At 35.5% G+C, this 6000-nt stretch overlaps 1 long non-coding RNA gene across 1 annotated transcript in view; it reads left to right on the forward strand.

Moving 5' to 3' along the window:
* LOC138153338 (uncharacterized) overlaps positions 1-5345 on the forward strand; it is a 125279-nt gene extending 119934 nt beyond the window's left edge. Inside the window, exon 4 of the long non-coding RNA XR_011166346.1 lies at positions 4674-5345. This is a non-coding gene — a long non-coding RNA (uncharacterized lncRNA). The remainder of the gene's footprint in view (positions 1-4673) is intronic.
* The last annotated feature ends 655 nt before the right edge of the window (positions 5346-6000 follow it).

The raw sequence follows: 6000 nt of genomic DNA on the forward strand, positions 1-6000 counted from the left end.
AGTTATTAACAATTTATATCTCTTCAAAAATTGTTGTAGTTCTTTGACCATTTTCCCATAGGGAATGCCAATTACTCAAATGTAGACCTATCATTTTCACATTCTTGGCCCTTTATCTGATACATTAAATACATTTATTTTCCCCTATGCATTTCTTTTACTTTTATTTTTAGGAAAATCACTTGTTTTTAAGAAAAACCCTTTTATAATTGTATAATCAAACACACTGGTTTTATGTCTGACCACTTATTTAATTTTGAAGTGATAAAATATTCTTTCTCTCTATAATAAAGATGACTATATCATTCCTTCTTAGTTTTAAAGATTTTTTTTGCTTTAGTTTAGCTAGTTAGAATTTATTGCAATATTTGGTATGAAATATGGAGTTCTTTTGTTATAGTTTCCCATTTTCTCTTTGAGAAAGTCTGGCACAAATATGATGCTCTTAACTTTAAAAGCACCTTTCTATCATATTTTCCCTAGATATAGATCCATGGTATCTTTCAAAAATAATTTTAAAATAGGATTTATATCTGAAGGGGACTTATAAAGCACTTACTTGAATCCCCTCATTTTGTAGATCGTGAACAAAGACCCTGAGGGCCCATGATCACATAGCTACCAAATGTTAGAGGTAAGATTTTAACCCAGGTCTTTTGACTCCAAAATCCAAAGCTCTTTCCACTGCAGAATATTCTTTGGTTCCATAGCATCAAAACAGCAAGGTTCTGATAAATATATTGCTCAGATGCCCAAGGCATATTCGTATACTTGGTACAAATAGATAAATGGATCCACAATTCTACAATGCAAGTAACATCAGTAAAATCTCTTATTTCAAATTACTTTCTTTCACATACTCTACTTTCCAGTGCAGGCTGGAGTACTAGCTATCCCTTTGACTCAAAAATGACATCTCCTTTCTTCTTGCATTCATATAGGTTGTACCCCATAGCTAGAATACACTTCCTCCTCTCTTATCTTCCTTTAAGGCTCGGGTCAGGGATCACCTTCTTCTATAACTTTTTACAAATCCAGTATTTGTTATTTTTTTTCTCCCTCCTAAGACATTCATGGAGCACTTCTTTGAACTAACTTCTTCATGCCTTACATTTCATCATTTTTATTTCTGTACATGTTGTGTCAGGACTTGGGATTTGGGGAGGGATCTTTTATCTTTAGCACTTAGCTCAGCTCTTTGCATATAGTAGTTGCCTAATAATTGTTTATTGAAGGAAGACAAATTTAGTCCAGATGAAAGATCCTTCCTGAAATTATAGACCAAATAATAGAATCTCATCAAATAAATGTGTATCTATATGTATGTGTGTATGTATAGATATATCTACACACATTTACATATGTATATTGTATATGTCTATGTAGATGTAGATGTGTGTATATTCACGTGGATCAGTCGCCAAATAAGAGCAAGGGATAATTTATATACAAGTCATGTGCTCCATCAGTAGTCTCTTGATGCTAAGGAATTTTTTTCTGGTTCTGCTTACTTCATTCCACATCAGTTCATATTTTCCATAGGAAAGGAAGGGAAGGCCCCTAGCATGACTTGTGGCAAATTTATGAGAGGACTCAGAAAAAAGCTGCAAAAGGATTGGCAGATATGGATGAGTTAAAATCAGCATCATTGAAGGTAATACTTATGTTAATGAGATCACATCCATTGGAGTATTACAGCTTGGTTCCACAAGTACTTATTTCTCTCTTTATAACAAAAACAAAAACTTTTCTCCATCTAAATATAGACTTTGAAGATATCATCCATTTCCAGATCAAGCAAATCTGAGAATACTTTCAGTCCCTGATAGAATATCATTCCATTGTCTAACCTTACCAATAGCTTTAATGGCATCCATAATTCTTTCTAAAGCTGTACTTTCTTTGTTAGCTTGCTCTGTCCTTATGGACTTCTGGTTGTTAAATAGGTGTCCCCTTTGAGAGTTTCAATAGAAGGCATTCAGTACACTGGGGGGAAAGGTGGAATTTTTCATGTCTATCTGTGCCTTGCTAACCAAAGAAAGATTCAATAGTAATGTCTGTGATGTAATGGAAACATGTTCATACCACCAGCCTTTCATGCATGAAATAAATTTATTGCTCTCTGTGTCATTACTATATGCTAAGCATACAGGACCAGAAAAAGCTTGCTTTTGTGAAGAATACCTAAGCCCAGGATATTGTTCCATCTTTATGTTGAAATGTAGATTTCCCATTAAGAAGCAAATTTATTCCTTTCAGAAGTTTTATAAGAATGATACTTAACAAATAATCCCAGCTGGTTAAATTTAGGGTGCTGAGAAAAAGTCGAATAAGGAAAGATTCTCTAGATATATAGCATTTTCATTAAATTATGAATCAAATACATTTTCATTCCCTTGAAGTTCTTTTAGGTATCTTTTCAAAAATAGACAAGTGTTGATAGGCATATTGAGCTCTATAATATTGCTCACTTTATAATCTGATGATTAACTATTTCATTTGTATTGCTTCCCATTTCTTGTCAATGAATTTTCTGTGATTTCAGGGGAAAATAGGTGAAATTTTCCTATACTGATTGGAATATACTTATTATATCTACTTGTTGGAATATATGCTGATTAGAATATACCTGTCATATATTACCTTGGTCTTGTTTTCCATATTGTGTCCAACTTTATTTTTATCTTACCCAAGATGTATTTTTACATACCTTCAGTCTTATGTATTCTTGTGGAAATAGTACAGGACTAGGCAAAAGGTAGCATGGTGTCATAGAAAATGCATTAGACTTGTAGTCAGGAGGATGTGGTTTCAAATTTTGCCTCAGGTAATCAGTACTTGTGTAACTTGGCAAATCATTTAAGTCTTCTGTGCTTTAGTGTCCTCATCTTCAAAATGAAGTGGGGGGAGGTTAGATTCTTTTGGCTTATCAGCTCTCTCTCATGTCAAAATCTATGGTTCTATTATGCTTAGAATAGGTCTGTGTAGCTGAATTGGAGAGTGTGTGGGAGAGAGTAAAGTGTAAGAAGACTAAAGGTTGGAAGAGGCCATATTGTAAAGTCCTAAAAGCCAAACAAAAGACTTTGTACCTGAACATGGAGGCTCTTCAGGGAGTCATTCAATTTTACTGACATATACAGTGTAAATGGTGTGTAAAAACAATATTTGACAACAAGATTTGGATATATGAGGTGAATGTGGGTAAAGAGCTGAGGGTGACATCTAAATTGTGAGCCTGGGGAATTGGTAGGGTGGTAGTATCCTTGGCACTGAGAGGGAAGTTTTGACAAAGGGAAGAATTGAGTGGGAGCAGTTAATGAGTTCTATTTTGACATGTTGAGTTTAAAGTGCCTACCAAAATCCACCTCAAGATGTCCAAAAGGGAATTGGTAATGTGAGACTGGAGCTCAGGAGACCAAGGCTGTATATTGGATTTAAGAATCATCTATATAGAGGTGATAATTGAAACCATAGGAGTGGATGAGATCACCAAATGAGATAGCATAGAGTAGACCCATACAACTTGGCAGTAAGTAGGGACCAAAATAAAATAAGCTAAACTTCTTTGGGCTGCAGATAGGGTTTTATCAGCTCACTTTCCAAGTAAAGGTATAATTAATTATTAAACTATTTCACAAATAAACCATATTTTTAAAAAGGGGAAATTTCAATTAATAACAATTAATTACACATTACTTCAGATTTCTATTTATCATGAAATCATATTAATGCTAAAAAATTACTTTGCTAAGTGGTACAAGTTTTAATACATTTTTTCATATTTTCTTACTGTTTACATTTAGTTAATGGGATGTATTACATGTCTTTTCAGCAATCAGTTTATCATACTTCACAATCATGTTTGAAATCATTTTCTCTAGAATTCTAAAGACTTAACCTTAATAGTCACCTCATTCTCTGAGTTTACTTTCTTGAAAAACTGTTATTCCCCATTTAGATTTTTCAACAATTTGGAAGCTTTACTATGTTTTTCATTGATGTCCAATTTGCTTAAGTCAGGATGCTTTAATTTAAAATGGTGACAAAGATTGTATTCCTTCAGAAGGTCTATTACTTCTTGACAAACAAGGCACAATATTTTGTCTCTCCAGTTAAGTAAACAACTATGTATTTCTTCACTCTGGATTAAACACTCTAGGCTCTGATTCAATCTTCCATTTCTTTTTATCACCCATTGTACAAAGTTATTCCAAAAACTTTAATGTTAGAACCAAAAAATCTTCCCAGCAACTGCTCACATGAAAAGAAATACTGAACTGAGGGTCTGACCATGGAGAAAGCACCATACACTCATTAACTTGGAGGGCAGCCACACAGTGAAGGAGGGGAAGAAGCCTTCATGTTGTTGATGCTCAGCTGGTCTCAGCAACATTGGCACATGACTGCCCTTATTTTTTCCCTGTTCAATACCAGTACTAACTGAAAACACAGTGAAAAGATAGGACTTTTGCTCCTCTCAGACTAGAGACAGACTGACAATGGTTGGTTGCCATGGGTCACATGACAAACAGGAGAGAGTGAACAGTGGCAACCCACTGGCCAAGTCACACGAAGGGCTAAATTGTCACTAGTGAAAGGCCAGTTAAGAGGGGCATGGACAAAGCACTTATTACATCTTTACTTTCTTTTACATACTCTACATTTTTTCACAGGACACCTGAAATCCTTTATCAGACTGTATATTGTGCAGGCCTGGTATGGAGCAAAAAGAAAAAAGAAGAGGACCCAGGACAGAGCTTTGAAACTCAATTACTATTTGTGAATGTGGTATGGACGAAAAATCAAGAAGGGAAACTTGGGTGTAGACAGGAAATATGGAGAATTGGGAGAAAGCAGTGTCATAGAAGCACAGAGAGGAAAGAGTATCCAAGAGGAGATAATTAACACCATAATTAATGAATAGCACTAGTAGCAGAAAGGTCAAGAAAGATAAGGATTAAGAAAGGGCATTAGATTTGGCAATCAAAAGATAGTTGGTGACTTTGGAGAGAGCATTTCCAGTAGAATGATGAGGTTGGGAAAAAATCTGCCAAGGACTTAGGAGAGAGTGGCAGAAAAGGAAACTGAGGCACAAGTGTAGACACAGTAATTAGGCAACTCTAGAAACCAGAAGGTGCAGAGAAATTGCCTGTGTTTATATAAGAAGTTGCCTCATTGAGGACTTCTCAATATCAATGAAATCACAATCACAGTCAGCTGTATTTCTTTCTCTACCTGTATATCTACATGTGTTTCTCTCAATACAATGTAAACTCCTTAAGTACAGGGACTACTTCATTTCTGTCTTTCTATCCACCAGCACCAAACAGGAGTTCTGGCACATAGTAGGTACTAAATAAATGCTTATTGACTGATAATGAATGATTATTGACTATCAAATTGGTGATTTTCATTAATTAACAGGACTGGTTTAATAAGTTGTCAACATTAAGCTTTTTTCTGATTATCCTAAATATAATATGCACTGTTTCTTTTCTTTCTCCTCTTTACCCCTCCCCTCTCCTTCTTGTTTCTTTTTCCCTCCCCTTCTCCTTTCTTCTCCCTTCCTCTTTTCCTTTCTGTTCCCCTTCCCTTGAGTTTTCTTCTCCCTTTCCTTTTTTTCTATGTCCTCCTCTTTCCTCCCCTTTTTTCTTTCTCCCTACTTCCCATTTTCCCTCTCCAAAGTGAGATACCCTTCATTCATTCATTCATTGACAACCAGCCAGTCACCTTGCACTTCTCTGACTCCAACCTTCCATGTGTGGTTTCCCATTTGGTCATTTTGTGATCCTGCTGCTGCTGCTAACTCCTACCTTCCTTGCAAGATTCAACTCTACTCAAGCCACATGCTCTCTCTGTCAACCACCTTACTATGACTCTCTGGCATCCAAGTGAGAAGAAATGGGTGGATTATGTAACCCACCAAAAAGACTGGAAGTCAAGGATATATCTCTAAGTTACAGAATAGCAGTTATTAGATTATTTACACAATGAAGCCTG

The sequence above is a fragment of the Petaurus breviceps genome, unplaced genomic scaffold, assembly GCF_028583685.1.
Source record: "Petaurus breviceps papuanus isolate PSGF00001 unplaced genomic scaffold, PetGlider_PUasm1.0 90977, whole genome shotgun sequence".
Taxonomy (NCBI): Eukaryota; Metazoa; Chordata; class Mammalia; order Diprotodontia; family Petauridae; genus Petaurus; species Petaurus breviceps.